The 16,175-nt window shown below is 45.7% G+C and overlaps 1 protein-coding gene across 1 annotated transcript in view; it reads right to left on the bottom strand.

Moving 5' to 3' along the window:
• The window catches only part of LMO3 (LIM domain only 3), a 322,118-nt gene extending 307,805 nt beyond the window's left edge, over positions 1–14,313 (bottom strand). Inside the window, exon 1 of the mRNA XM_060245867.1 lies at positions 14,189–14,313. The gene's annotated coding sequence lies outside the window, so the exon portion shown is untranslated. The remainder of the gene's footprint in view (positions 1–14,188) is intronic.
• Positions 14,314–16,175: the final 1,862 nt, after the last annotated feature.

Below are 16,175 nucleotides of genomic sequence, written 5' to 3'. Positions count from 1 at the left end.
TAGGCAGGTGGGCTACCCAATTCATTCTGTCATGTGAAAATATTTTAAAAGATCTCAAACAACCATTTGATGGCCTTTGAGAAAAAAAAATTGGTGTGTTATATCAAGGACTTTTGGAACCACATCTGATGCTACAGATGGACAGGTTTAACTCCAAAATCCTTGAGGACATCCAAGAAATCGATCCAGGCTTTGGAATGGTTCCAAGATGGGCCAAAAATAATTACTCTGGGATGGTACTATTTCCACTAGGGTTACCAGGCAGTGCCAGCAGCCAGTGGGTAGATTATGGACAAGGGTTGGAGTGCAACATCAACTGCAGTACTACATCACTTCCAGTAAAAATTCTGGAAGTGACACAGGGAAGCTCTAGGACTTGCTGGAAACTCTATGGTAAAATCAAAGTAGGGCTGCCAAATTCCCAGGCCAGGCAGGGGTCCTGCCCTGGAGGTTTGCAATCCACTTAGCCACATTGGGCCAGCAGGGGGATCCTCCCCCGACATCACCAGCATGATGACATCACTCAGAAGTGATGTAATCGCTCTGGCAATATTGCATGCCGTATACTCTAGCAATTTGGGAGGAAAACTCTATGGTACCATAGAGGCCGGACGCCACGGGGGACTTGGCAACCCTATCAGAGAGTTTCTGTGATAGGTTTTTACTGAAAGTGGCATAGTATCACAGGGAAATCTGCCTTTACTTTTTTCTTCTACGGTCATTTGGAACTGCGGCAGGTAATAGGAGCTGGAGGGACAGGGTATCCCTTGGTGAGTCATATCATAGTACTGGGCATGCAGTTTGGACCACGTGTCCCTGGACACCCAAAGACCAATAACATAGATGTGTTCCTGCTCACTTGGATCAGGCTACTAGGCCCTCCTGCATGGTGATAATATTATGCAACTGAATTTACAGGCCTGAGCCCCTGTTCTAGTATTCCTACAAACAGGACTTTTTTTGCGGCAGGAGCTCCTTTTAGGCTTCCCAATCCCCAGGTCCCAGAGGGGGATCCCCCGGTTTTACAGGCTTCCCCCCTCCCCCAGCCAGCTGGCCGGCGGGGGAAGCCCCGCCTCCACAGCCATCATGCACCTCTAAGAACGATTCCCATAGGGAATGATGGGGAATTGATCTGCGGGTATCAGAGGTTCAGGGGGGGCTGTTTTTTGAGATAGAGGCACCAAATTTTCAGTATAGCATCTAGTGCCTCTCCCCAAAATACCTCCCAAGTTTCAAAAAGATTGGACCAGGGGATCAAATTCTATGAGCCCCAAAAGAAGGTGCCCCTATCGTTCATTATTTCCTATGGAAGGAAGGCATTTAAAAAGATGTGCAGTCCCTTTAAATGTGATGGCCAGAACTCCCTTGGAGTTCAATTATGCGTGTCACACCCTTGCTCTTGGCTCCGCCCCCAATGTCTCCTGGCTCCACCCCCAAAGTCCCCAGATATTTCTTGAATGGGACTTGGCAACCCTAGCTCCTTTGCATATTAGGCCACACACCCTGATGTAGCCAATCTTCCAAGAGCTTACAGGGCTCTTCTTACAGGGTCTACCGTAAGCTCTTGGAGGATTGGATACATTGGAAGGGGGGCCTAATGTGCAAAGGAGTTCCTGCTACAAAAAAAGCCCTGTCACAAATGAGAAAGAGCCTGGTCCCCATACCCTGGTCAATACTACAATGACCCAGTCTATTCAAAACTAACATCAGACCGTAGCTGGTCTGAGCTCTGGTCCAATATGTGATAGCGAAGTCCACAAGTCAGTGGAAAGTCCAGTTTTGGTGAAACTTCTTTTTCTATCTTTCCCAAATACAGCAGAAACAGATAAAGGAAGGTTATTTTACTTTAGTAACTTATCTTGACAGCCATTCTGGTTAGAGATTTGGAGTGGGGAGGTCAGGGCTCAAACTTCCATTCTGCCATGAATCTCACTGGGTGACCTAGAGTCAAACGTAGAGTGCATTGAAGGAATCTAATCAAGTGGTTACCAGGACTTGCCACTGGTGGCCAGAGGAATTTTATCCTGTTACTGCAAGCTTTTCATTCTTAGGAACAAAATTCTTAATTAAGAAAGGAAATGACCCATTTTAGGGTTTGTTATGCTACAAAAGATCAGGAAGAATGGGACACAATGGATATTGTGCCAGTGCAACATCACAACTCAGGCTTCTACCCCAAGATAGTGCTTTGGTGCAGCATAGTGAGTCTGTGTTATTAGACCCATTCCTGTCAACAGGTGCAGTGTGATGTCACTATTATTTATTTTATTTATTTATTTAATTATATTTATATCCTGCCCTGTGGAGAGCCAGTTTGGTGTAGTGGTTAAGTGTGCGGACTCTTATCTGGGAGAACCGGGTTTGATTCCCCACTCCTCCACTTGCACCTGCTAGCATGGCCTTGGGTCAGCCATAGCTCTGGCAGAGGTTGTCCTTGAAAGGACAGCTGCTGTGAGAGCCCTCTCCAGCCCCACCCACCTCACAGGGTGTCTGTTGAGGGGGAGGAAGGTAAAGGAGATTGTGAGCCGCTCTGAGACTCTTCAGAGAGGAGGGCGGGATATAAATCCAATATTTTCTTCTTCTTCTCCCCTATCAGGCTCAGGGCGGCTAACAACAGTTAAAAATACATAATGTTTAAATAGGATACAGTAAAATCCTTAAAAATCATTGTACACATACAATGCATTTACAGTTTCACTCCTAAAATCCAAGATGGTGTCAGTATTATTAGTTTGTATTTAGCGCTGCTTACAGCGCTGTTGTCAAAGATTGTTTGGTGCTCTAAATTTATAATGAAATGGGTTTAGATATCCATATTGTGGTATAGTGGCCGCTTCCTAGGGTTGCCAAGTCCAATTCAAGAAATATCTGGGGACTTTGGGGGTGGAGCCAGGAGACATTGGGGGTGGAGCCATAAGTGAAGTTGTGACAAGCACAACTGAACTCCAAAGGGAGTTCTGGCCATCATATTTAAAGGAACCACACACCTTTTAAATGCCTTCCCTACTTTAGAAATAATGAAGGATAGGGGCACCTTCTTTCAGGGCTCATAGAATTGGACCCCTTGTCCAATCTTTTTGAAACCTAGCAAGCATTTTGAGGAGAGTCAATACTTGCTATGCTGAAGTTTTGGTGCATCTACCTCAAAAAACAGCCTCTCCAGAGCCCCAGATACTCCCAGATCAATTCTCCATTATACCCTATGAGAATCGATCTCCATAGGGAATAATGAAGCGCCCAGGAGACATTTCCCTCTCCCCTGTTTCTGACGACTCTGAAGTGGGGGATTGGCATCTCTACTCATGAGTTGCTGAACCTCCAACTTCTTCAAAGTAACACAGAGCAACCAAAGGTTCAAGTTTACCTTTCCTATGAAACAACCTCTGAAAAGATGGTGCAACCAACGGAGGGTCTGGGATGTTTTCACAGCCACTGGGAGCAGCCATGTTGTTCTGCGTGCTCCTTCCGCCCCCATTCAGCCTTAAAGACACAGACACACCATCCCAAGAGGAAGCATTTCCCAGCAGAGTCTGAAGTCTCCGGAGGTGGAAAGGCACCTGGTGGCTATGGGGGAGGGGCTTCTCCCCGCTGGCCAGCTGACTAGGAGTGGGAAGGAGCCTGGGAAAGCAGGAGAACCCCTGCTGGGACCTGGGGATTGGCAAGCCTATCGCTTCCCCGTTAGTTATTGAAAGCTAATTTAAACAATTCTGTTTTACAGGCCCTGCGGAAGAGTGGCAAGTCCCACAGGGCCCTGATATTTTCAGGGAGAGCATTCCACATGGCAGGGGCTGCTACCGAAAAGACTCTAGCTCTCATGGTAGCCAGCCGAGCGTCTTTTGGCCCAGGGATCACAAGAAGGTTTTGGGAACTTGATCTTAGTGCTCTCTGGGGCTCATATGGGGAGAGATGGTCCCGGAAGTAAGCAGGTCCCTGGCCATATAGTCATAAGTCAATGACAAATGTGGTACAAACATAACAGTAGCCATGCTGGATCAGACCAATACTTCATCTAGTCCAGTATCCTGTTCCACACAATGGCCAACCAGATGCCCCTAGAAGATCTATGAGCAATGCTGAACTCAGGTGTTATCCTGAGCACAGGTATTCAGAGTGACTGCCTCTAAAAACAGAAGTCCCATTTAATTATGTAGAGACACTTAATTATGAAGAGTCAGTTTCGTGTAGTGGTGGTTGTGTGTGGACTCTTATCTGGGAGAACCGGGTTTGATTCCCCACGAGGGTTGCCAAGTCCAATCCAAGAAATATCTGGGGACTTTGGGGTGGAGCCTGGAGACATTGGGGGTGGAGCCATAAGCAAAGTTGTGACAAGCACAACTGAACTCCAAAGGGAGATCTGGCCATCACATTTAAAGGAACTACGCACCTTTTAAATGCCTTCCCTACATTAGAAATAATGAAGGATGTGGCACCTTCTTTTGGGGATCATAGAATTGGACCCCCTGGTCCAATCTCTTTGAAACTTGGAGTGCATTTTGAGGAGAGTCATTAAATGCTATGCTGAAAGTGTGGTGCCTCTACTTCAAAAAACAGCCCCATCCAGAGCCCCAGATCAATTCTCCATTATTCCCTATGGGAATCGATCTCCATAGGGAATAATGCAGTGCCCAGCAGACATTTCCCTTCCCCCCACCCCTGTTTCTGATGACTCTGAAGCGGGGGACAGCATGCTCACACCTGGGGACTGGCATCTCTACTCACAAGCTGCTGAATGTCCAACTTCTTCAAAGCAACACAGAGCAACTGACCTCCGAAAAGATTATGTGACCAACGAAGGGTCTGGGCTGCAAACGACCTCTGCAAAGGTTGGGCAACCAAGGGAGGGTCTGGGCTGCTTTCACAGCCATGTTATTCTGCCTGCTCCCCCGCCCCCCTTCAAGCTTAAAGATGCAGATGCACCATCCCAACTCCACTTTCCAGTGGAGTCTGAAGCCTCCAGAGGTGGAAAGGTACATGGGGGTGTGGGGGCAGGGCTTCCCTCCACCGGCCAGCTGACTGGGAGCAGGAAGGAGCCTGGGAAAGCGGGAGAACCCCCGCCGGGACCTGGGGATTGGCAAGCCTATTCCCCACTCCTCCACTTGCACCCGCTGGAATGGCTTTGGGTCAGCCATAGCTCTGGCAGAGGTTGTCCTTGAAAGGGGAGCTGCTGTGCAAGCCCTCTCAGCCCCACCCACCTCACAGGGTATCTGTCGTGGGAGGAGAAGATATAGGAGATTGTGAGTCACTCTGAGTCTCTGATTCAGGGAGAAAAGCGGGGTATAAATCTGCAATTCTTCTTCTTATGATGATGATGGCTAATAGACAATAGATGGATTTGATCTTTGTGGATTTGTTGAATCCTGTTCTTAAAGCCAATCAGTCTAGAGCCCATCGAGGCAGTTCCAGATGTTTAGAGCCCGACAGCTCCTTAAAGCAAAGCTATCAAACCTGCAATTTGGGGCCCGAATCAGGCCCTCAGTGGGCTTCTATCAGCCCCCTGAGCAACTGGCTGTCATCTGCTTCCTTCTCTCTATATCTTGCTTCCTTCTGCATAACAGCTGGCTTTGCAAGGCTTGCTCAATCGCACAGGAGCTACAGAGCAAAATCTCTATTTTCTTCATTGGCTGAGGCTGCGCCCTTGGGGGGAGGCAGAGCTTGCTTTTCCAGGCTCTCTCAATCGCACAGAAGAGCTACTGAGCCAAGCCTCTCTTCCTTCAATTGGCTGCGGCTCCCCCCTCCCCCAGTCCCCTAGGGAAGGCAGGAAAGAGCCAGAGCTTCCTTTGCGCAGTTCCCTGGATCCCCTGGGAGAAATACAAAGAAAGCACCTTTAAGACCAATGAGTGCCAAAATTTTAAGCGTGTTTTAAATTTTTTAAAGAAAATATTTATATTTGTTTTTATGTGTGTTCTTTATCAAAATTTATATCTCTGCTACCTAATCTTAAATAGGTACACACATGGCCTAGCTTGACATGGCTTGCCCCAACCTGACATGGGTCGGCCCAAGTTCTCATTTATGTCAGATCTGTCCCTCATAACGAATGAGTTCGACACCCCTGCTTTAAAGACGAACAGCATTAGTGACAGGGGATGAGCTTTTGTGAGTCACTGCTCACTTCTCACTTCTTCATATACCAGAGGTCTCTGAAGAAGTGAGCAGTGACTCATGAATGTTCATTCCCTGCCACCAGTTTTGTTAGTCTTTAAGGTGTTCCTGGACTCTTGCGCTTTTCGACTGCTACCGACAGACTAACACAGCTGCCCTTCTTGTCTATGACCTCAATGTGTGGATTTCTTGATCTGCAACCTGATGCCATGTCCTGAGTCAGCCATATTTAGATAATAATCAGGGGTGGAATTCTAGCAGGAGCTCCTTTGCATATTAGGCCACACACCCTTGATATAGCCAATCCCCCAAGAGCTTGCAAGGCTCTTGTAAGCTTAAAAACCTTGGAGGTTTTTAAACAGAGGCTAGATGGCCATCTGACAGCAATGAAGATCCTGTGAATTTAGGGCGAAGTGTTTATGAGTTTCCTGCATTGTTCAGGGGGTTGGACTAGATGACCCTAGAGGTCCTTTCCAACTTTATGATTCTGATTCTATGATTCTTTTTTTGTAAGCTCTTGGAAGATTGACTACATCGGGGGGGGGGGTGTAGTCTAATATGCAAAGGAGCTGCTGCTAGAATTCCACCCCGATAATAATTCAATTGAAAAGCTGCAGTCTACTCTAATAAGCCAGGGCCTTGGAACTGCACCCTAAAGTCCAGCTCTGATGGCACCACTGGAGATCCAGTTGGTTCAATTGGATTATGAAATACAACACTGACCAAAATAGATGAGCCTAGGAATTATCAGGGAGGTATCATTAGAGTTGCTAGGTCCAACTCAGGAAATATCTAGAGACTCTGGGGGTGAAGCTAGGAGCAAGGGTTGGCAAGCATGATTGAACTCTGAAGGGAGTTCTGGCCATCACATTTAAAGGGACCACATTCCTTTTAAATGCCTTCCCTTCATTGGAAATAATGGAGGATGGGGGCACCTTATTTGGGGGCTCATAGAATTGGACCTCCGGGTCCAATCTTTTTGAAACTTGGAGGATTTTTAGAGATGTACCAGATGCCATGCTGAAAATTTTGGTGCCCCTGCCTCAAAAAACAGCCCCCCCCCCCAGAGCCCCAGATACCCACAGATTGACTCTCCATTATACCCCATGGGGACCATAGGGTATGAAGGAGTGCCCAGTGAACATTTCTTTCCCTCTTTGCTTTCTGATAACTTTGGGGATTGGTGACCCCAGGTGACATGCAGATTGAAGTAAAATTAAACATGGCACAGTCATGAAGAATAAATGTCTAATAATTTAAGGGCCTTGCCAAGCTAGATGCCACTCAAGCCTGATTTTTGAAGCTCTCTTGCAGCTTTTGCAAATGATTCAAGGATCTTGACTACAAAAGACAATCCACTGCTAGCACAGACAAGATCAGGGTTCCCAGCCTGTAGGTGGGGCCTGAAGATCTGCTGGAATTACAGTGGATCTGCAGATGACTGAGATAACTTCCTCTGGAGGACAAGGCAGCTTTAGAGGGGGGAATTCTCTGGCATTCTACCCCTCTGATCTCCCTCTTCTCCACAAACCCTGCCTTCCCTAGGCTCCAACCCATTCCCCAAATCTCCAGGAATTTCCCAACCCAGAGTTGGTAACCTTATAATATCTGAGGCAGGATCTGAATACCATCAGCTAGGCTGGAACTGTGCTTGCCCAGGCAGATGAACTCTGCTAAAAAAGACGCCCCCCCCCCCCAAAAAAAAAACCCAACAACAACAACAACCCAACATTCCAAACCCTCTCAGGTGGTTGATAAATATTTTCATTTATGATTGTATAAATTTGTCTTAAACTTTCTCTTTTGGTATAGTGGTTAAGTGTGCGGACTCTTATCTGGGAGAACCGGGTTTGATTCCCCACTCCTCCACTTGCACCTCCTGGAATGGTCTAGGTTCAGCCATAGCTCTGGCAGAGGTTGTCCTTGAAAGGGCAGCTGCTGTGAGAGCCCTCTCCAGCCCCACCCTCCTCACAGGGTGTCTGTTGTGTGCGGAGAAGATATGGGAGATTGTAAACTGCTGAGTCTCTGATTCAGAGAGAAGGGTGGGGTATAAATCTGCAATTCTTCTTCTTCTTTCCATCCATTTTGTTAGAAACATCTTTGTATAGCAGCATCACCTGTTAGCACTTATTTATAGATCCAGGTGGGCAGCCATGTTGGTCTGAAGCAGTAGAACAAAGTAGGAGTCCAGTAGCACCTTTAAGGCCAACAAAGGTTTATTCAGAACATAAGCTTTCGTATGCATGCATACTTCTTCGGACAATGGAATGGGGTACAGTGAGCAGAGCTATTTATGGCTGGTAGGCAATGGTTTAGAATGCAAAGTGGTATAAAATTAGAATCCAATGGCAAAATAGTGAAATTAACAAATTGAAAGAACATTTGGTCTGGAATTGGCCAGTTAAGTAAAAGTAGAACTATTAAAGCCATGTTGGATCAGGCCAATGGCCCATCCAGTCCAACCCTCTGTGTCACACAGTGGCCACAATCCATGTGACATCATAAGATCCACCAGCAGGGCCAAAACTCCAGAAGCCCTCCTACTGTTGCCCCCAAACACCAAGAATACAGAGCATCACTGTGCCCCAAACATAGTGTCCCATCTATATATTGTGGCTAATTGCAGCTGGTGGGTTGCCTCTCAAGAAAGATACCATGGTTGATGATATCAAAAGCTGCTGAGAGGTTCAGAAGAGTCAACTGGGGCACACTCACCCTCTCACTTTCCCAATGAAGATCATCAATCAGGATGTCCAAGGCTGTTTCTGTCCCACACCCGGGCCTGAATCCAAACTGAGTCTAGATAAATGCATCTCTTCCATAGGAGCCAGAAGCATTAAAGCTGCTGAAGTACTTTGCCCAAGAAAGAAATGCTTGCCAAAAAGCAATAATTAAAGTCACTAGGGCCCACGGATACTCTCTGAGAGTCATCTTGGATCTATTCAAGCAATCCAACCCAGTTTAACACTAACAACCATGAAGGGAAAGGGTTGAATTTAGATGTGGTAGCCCACACACTTCTGAGCAGCTTCTCCTTTTCATCAAGCCTCACCATTGCAGAGTCATCTATAGACCTAGGACCAGAATATATTCTGATAGCATTTTGAGATGGACCATGGTACTGAACTAACTGTGGCATCTGTTGTGTTGGCTGTGAGCAATTTTATCTGCAAAATGTTTTGGGGTTGCCCCATCTGGATTGGAAAATCCCTGGAGATTTGGGGGCAGAGCCTGGGAAAGGCAGAATTTTGGGAGGGGAGGGAGCTCTATGGAAATATAATTCCACAGTGTTTAGGAACATGAGAACATAAGAGAAGCTAATTGCCCATCCAGCCCAGCAGTCTGTGTCACACAGTGGCCAAAATCCAGGTGCCATCAGGAGATCTGCCAGTAGGGCCATAAGAACATAAGAGAAGCCATGTTGGATCAGGCCAGTGGCCCATCCAGTCCAACACTCAGTGTCAAGCAGTGACCAAAACCCAGGTGCCATCAGAAGGTCTACCAGCATGACCAGAGTTTGCCTTCTAAAGCTCCTCCAGGGGAACTGATCTCCAGCCACCACTGGGAGATAAGCAACCCTAAGAATGCATCACAAAAGAGTCACAGTGGACCTGTCTGTTTCCTGGGTCTATGTCCTCAGGAGCCAGGGTAGGGTTGCCAGGTACTCAACATGCGGCAGCAGGGGATAGGAGGGAGCCTTCCAGGAGTGAGGCAGGGCTCTGTCCCAAACAACGACATCACTAATGTGATGATGTAATGCAGAAGAAATGTCATCACATTGGGGATGCCATGCAGTGACACTGGATTGAGGGCAAAAGTCTATGGTAAAATTGCCCTCACATCAGAGTGTCACTGTACAACATCCTTGATGTGATGATGTCACTGCCTTGTGTTGGTTGCATCATGAGGTGACATCACTGTTTGGGGTGGGGTTTCCCCTGCTGGCCAGCTGGCTGGCAGTGGGTAGAAGCTCACAAAAGTGGGGGGTCCTTGGAGGTAACTCTAGGCCAGGTGGCAGAGGTCACCCCATCATTATCACTGCCACAGAGTGGGCATGATGCCATGTTAAGTTGCATTTGCACAGAGTTTTTTTTCCTGCACTTGCTTTCCAATCGTCTGCCCAACTGCTTCATCATTCCAAACTCCTCCATAAACCGAGAGACATTCTGGGCTCTGCAGCAGCAAAGAGGGCGCTCCAGTAATCTCCACATTCCACAAGTCCACCAGTGGGAAAAAATGGTTGTGGAAGAATCAGGAAGTGTATGAGCCTCCTTGGAGAACACCTATGCCATATTGTGTCAAATGGGCCAGTGAGATTCCAAAAGTAGACACAACTCTATTGTAATAAAGGGACTGTAGTTGCAAACCCAAGGACTCCATTACTAAGGCATCAGGATTCACTTTTTATACAGTGTGAAAAAAAACAACTTTTAGACATGTGCAGATGTCTTTAAAGTACAGAGGTTACACATCCTTCATTTCTGAATAACTACATTTGTCAAGCATATGTCCTTTTGCCCTTATTTGGAATACCAATGATTTTCTATATAATTTGCAAAACAATTTCTGTTCCCCAGACAACAGCTTTGCTTCATCAGCTTTGTCTAGACATCTTGCCCATCTAGACCAACTTTGCCACATTCTGGTTCATACCCTGACTCAATTTAACTTGCCTGCACTGCACACAGCAGTGTTGCAATGCAACAATGTTTAAGCTCCAATCTTCAAAATGACATTACCCTTGCCAGCTTGCCTATCGCATGGTACATTATTTCCACATGGTGGAGTGTCCGTAAACCCACTCTGATACCATGGCCAAGATGGCTGTCAGGTCAGGAAAGCTTGCGAACCAGTTCCTTATCATTCACAACTGAATGATGCCTCTCTTTTTTTGGGGGGGGGGAATCCCGTTATTTTGCAGTGAGGTGACCCCAAAATTCTGCAGTGGTTAACCTCCTTCAGGTCACTGATGGATGCTGCAATTATCATGTGCATACCTGCATATACTGGTTCCCAGAGTGGAATTCTAGCAGGAGCTCCTTTGCATATTAGGCCACACCTCCCTAATGTAGCCAATCCTCCAAGAGCATACGAAAAAGAGCCTTGTAAGCTCTTGGAGGATTAGCTACATCAGGGAGGTGTGGCCTAATATGCAAAGGAGCTCCTGCTAGAATTCCACCCCTGCTGGCTCGAAACCAGGACTTGTTTTGTAGAAAAAGCCAACCGGGACTCGTTCAGTTGCATATTAGGTCACACACCCCTAACATCACCATTGTTTTTTTTAAAAAGCCCAGCAGGAACTTATTTGTATATTAGGCTACACCCCCTTGTGCCAAGCCAGCCCAAACTGCGTTCCTGTACATTCCTGCTAAAAAAAACCCCAAACCCTGCTCCAAACAGAGTAGATCTACCATAGACATGGCACTATCCTGAGAATGGCAAGCTCTCATCTTACAATTCCCAGCCAAAACATGAGCAGAAAAGGATGCCTAGTATACAATCCATACCTAATGGAAAATTTAAACCACTGCTCAGGATTTCTGCTTTGTTGTCATTCAGAAAGCCTCTGAGAAAAATGCGTCCCTCTTCTCCAATAAGGTATTCCCCCCTCCCGCCCCCCCAAAAAGATCAAAAGAACATTCCTTGCTTTTATAAAACCACACACCCATGTCTGTAGGTCTGATATCTTTCTTTAGCGAATGCTTTGACCGTGCCTTCGTTAAATAATACCCCAAAGTAAAATAAATATATTTAAGAAGCCTGACCTGAATGGGTGCGGATAGTTAATCTTTTAATTAACCCTTCTCTTTTTCTTTTCAGAATAGAGAAAAGTAATAATTTGGATGCCTCTGTCACCTGGCAAAAGAAGGGGGAGGAGAGGAGGGGGAAAAATCCCCAGAAGAAGTAGAAGAAAAAGGAGGAAAAGTTACTGTGTGCAGTTAATATCGAACAGCCGCCATCTCCGGATGATCCCTGCTGCATCCAATTTCTGCCCAAATGCTTTCTGTTAAACCTCCATCAAACAGACACACGGCGCACAAAAGAAAACCTCATCACCAAGGGAAACTAATCCACCGGTGCGCAATGTAAGCCTGTCAACTTTTTATTATAAGAAGTCATCACTCATTTCAGCGAAGATTAAAAGTATGACTAAATTGAGAAAATCCTCTTAGGCATTCGGAATTTTAATAGAGGAGAAAAGGGGGTGAGTTAAAAAAATTTAAACTGCAAGTGCGCATCAGCGCCGGGTGTGCATCTATCTCTATATGGGAATCTCTTCCTGTGTATGTGCGTGTAAGAGGAGAGAGAAGGGAGTAGAGAGAAAAATCACATATATAGGGACACATCACACACACAAAAACCACACACGGTATTAAATAAAGGATAAGCAGGGGCATGCATGTGTGTGCATGTTGCATATATTTCACACTCAGTCTCTTCTAAAGCCATCTATAAACCTTCCAACCTGACACTACGTTTCTCTCAGTTTACCAGAAACAGTTTCTGATTCAGACGAGCTTAAGAGATAAGAACGGAAAATGAGTCCTCACTGCTTTAATTACATCGCCATTGGCAACAAGGTGTTACAGCTGCAGAATAACAATTCTTTTTTTAAAAAAACACCAAGTATGGATTCAGGGTCAGTCTGCAATTTCATCCTAGACACACACCCCGCCCCCTTAAAGGTGGGAACCTTGTTGGTTCTCTGCTCGCCTGGTTCTGCATCAGCCCTACAGGTAGTTAGTCTGGGGGGGGGGGCATTCGAATGCACATGCTCACGGGTTCAACTGGGACTCACTTTTGCCCCCTACCAAGATTATATTCTCAATGCACTGTTTCACTTAACTTTCATTTCAAAATATGTCTAATCCCAGCCCCCTCAAAATCATCTATCTGTTCCAATGATTATTCCTTCTCTCTTGCATTTAAAATGATGGGATTGTTATTATCTCATCTGTCAGAAATTAGGAACACGTTAGCTGTTATCTTTCAAGGTTTCAGGGCTCCCTTCTTCCAACTGCGTAAAAGATATGGAAGTTATGCAGAACCTCAGGTCTCACCCTAGCGGTTTGTGCCTCCCTTGGGTTATCTTCTGCCCAGTTTACAAACTATTAAACCACAATCAATTCCATGCTGGTTTGGATGTCCAATGTTTTGAGAAGCAGTGATTCACACATTCTACCGCCAACAGATTCTTAGGAGCTATCACAAATTTGCATGGGTTCCTGAGTTTTCTCCACCGCAGATGTGGGGATCAGGGGATGAGAATACATGACTGTGGAGTTTGTCTTGCAGTTTGCGCAATAGTTTGTCTTGCATTGTGCAATAGTTTCCCTGCAGTTTGCCTTGCTCAGCCCCCATACCTTTTCACACGCGGTACTGCCTGCTGAATTGCTGGCACTGAAATTAGGACTGAATGAAGAACATGGCTACCGCTGAAAATGGCAGCCCTGTGTTGAGCTATCCTGTGCTCTACTCCATGTCTAGTTCAACTTATCCCATGCCCTGACTTTCCTACCTCCACTTCATATTTTTGGCTGCTGCTGGTGCCTGTGGGGGATCATCCACTGGCACGATGCCAGAACACAGGCTAAGTTGATCTTGATGTTATAGATGTGGAGGAAAGAAATCAGTTCAGGGCTGCTGCTGTTGTTGGCAGCATCCCATACTTTTCGCAACACGTAAATTTAACCTGGAAGCCTGATATAGGAATGTACGAGGTTTCCAGGCAGAGATTCCAATGGAAGAGTTGAGTATGAGGTATTTCAGGGACACATGCATCCAGCGGACTCCCCTCCCCCCCCGTTATTCCAAACCCAACCTTTCTTGTGCAGCCGTACATCTTAAGTAAACAACACTCCTGTTTGATCCCATCATCCAATCATTATCATGCATATAACAGGCAGACAGACAGGCACACAACCCTGGTTGTACAGAGAAACACGACTGCCCAGTAAAGAAACCTCAAGAGTCTTTCACTACGAGACAAATTCGCCTGAAATGCTCTGAGACAAGTCGCCCCCCCCCATTCCCTCCCCACTTCGACTCCTGCTAAGAATATAAGCTACGACTTAGGGAGTCTTACCTTATGGAGTTAATACGGGAGCCAAATGCAGCCAAGTGGGTTGAAAAATTCTTTCTGTAAATCACCGAGGGCAGAAAGACCGAGCCAACCTGTCTTTTAGAGCATAGCAGAGAAGTGGGACTGACACCTTTGGGAGAGGCAGGGGAAACCCGTCAGCACTTTCCGCGTCTTCTGGCCTTTTGATTAAGCCCTTTTCAGTGCGTATGTGAAAAACTTTCCTTTCTTTTGTGATTCAAGTAGTCTGATTTGCTAGGGGTAGACAACCGATGGATTTATTTCTGCCTCTTATTTTATTTTTTTCCCCTCCTTTTTTTTTTCCCAGAGCCCTGCTTTACTTTCCGTCACCTTCTCTTTCTTTCCATCCAGTGAAAAAGCAACTGTGGCCTTTTACTAAGTAAATGAGCAAATATTTTCCCAGTGTTCACCAGGTTAGATCCCCATTTAATTAAACTGGCTCATTATGTCCCTATCTGATTAGCAGAGGAGAATCAATTATTCAATGCACAAACATGGCTGTAGGAGCTCGAGGTGTATACAGAGCTGTTCATTTAAATCCAAGGACACTAATTAGGTACAAAGCAAGCAATAACTTGAACAATTGCAAGCACAAGCAGACACAGACTACGGGACAAGGGGAAAGGGGGGGGGGGACATAGGCCTTCGTTCCCTTAATAAGCTGGATCCTCTTTCCCCCCTAACAGGGTCAAGAATAATAATAAAAAAAAAAATCCAGAAACTGAGAGAGAGAATGAAATGTAGATCAAGAAAGCTAAGCATCCCGGAAATAACCCTTGGGATTTGCATATGTAATGGTGTTCTGCTACTTTTGTACTTTATAATCAAACAGTAGGCAATTATCCAAATTATTGACAGCAGATTTCTCATTTCAACTGCAAATTAAGGCCATTAATAAAGCTTTCTAATGCAAAAGTGACTAATTAACTAATGGAATGGAACTCTGAAGCCGCGATATCAAAACCAGTCCACCACATATTGTGGAAACACAGGGGAACTAATTAGTTTAATTATCAAAACAGCTAATTAAAATTACACAGTTGCCTAATTAGTTCTTTGCCTCTCTCCCCCCATCCTTCTTTTCCCCCTCTAGCTTAATTGACAGGATGGAGTTAAATAGGTAACTGGTCTCAAAGAGGAAAAAGGGGGGAGATGGGAGAGAGAAAGAGGGAGAGAGAGAGAGAGAAATGGTGAGGAATCGCTGGCTTCTGTTGAATATTTTAGCTGATCTTATCTCATTCATGTGGCAGACCAGTAACAGGAAAATAAATTGCTCTCATCCTTTTTGTAAGCAAGTCCAAATTTTCTGGACATAAATCTGCCCTGGGAGTAAAATATCTAAACCGATTTCCCCAAAGTTAAAAGACTAAGATGCCTTGACGCATCCAGAGGGTCAGGGCTTCTTAACAAAACAAGAAGGGTGGGCCAGTGCTTAGTACCCCCCCATAAATTCATTTCCCATATTGTTTTACAGTTACATGTGATGTCACAACCATAGTCAAGGAGAAATGTGGATTTAAAAAAATAATAATCAAAGAGCCTCTTTGAGTGTGGAGCTCTCAAAAATCCTGACCAGAAACTAAAATAAGATCTCCTGACAGGTGAACCTCATGAGGTCCTTCAGAACATGAGCTGGTTGCTCAGTCCCTGAAGCACCGAGATTCGTGTTTCAGAAAAATGCTATTAGAAGGCTTGAAGTGAAAGAATTTTCAACAAGGCCTTCCCTGCCTGTCAGGCCTCAAGCCTGTTGGGTCCTGGAAGGTGAGGTATTAAAACAGGCCTGTGAAAAAGGTGAAGATTTCAGTGCGGTTTTCCTGGAACAGTTGTCATGCCATCGTCTGATGACCGTTTTTCATTTTATTTTTCTTCCACTGCCACACAGAGCGAATAGTGGGGAACACCTGCTGGGAGATGGCAGCCCTGTACCACGGAAGAACCATTTGACTAATTGGAAACAACAGGTGTACGTTCG

The sequence above is a fragment of the Heteronotia binoei genome, chromosome 8 (assembly GCF_032191835.1).
Source record: "Heteronotia binoei isolate CCM8104 ecotype False Entrance Well chromosome 8, APGP_CSIRO_Hbin_v1, whole genome shotgun sequence".
In the NCBI taxonomy this organism is placed as follows: domain Eukaryota; kingdom Metazoa; phylum Chordata; class Lepidosauria; order Squamata; family Gekkonidae; genus Heteronotia; species Heteronotia binoei.
The sequence above is the reverse complement of the archived record's forward strand: the minus strand, read 5'-3'. Positions and strand labels throughout refer to the sequence as shown.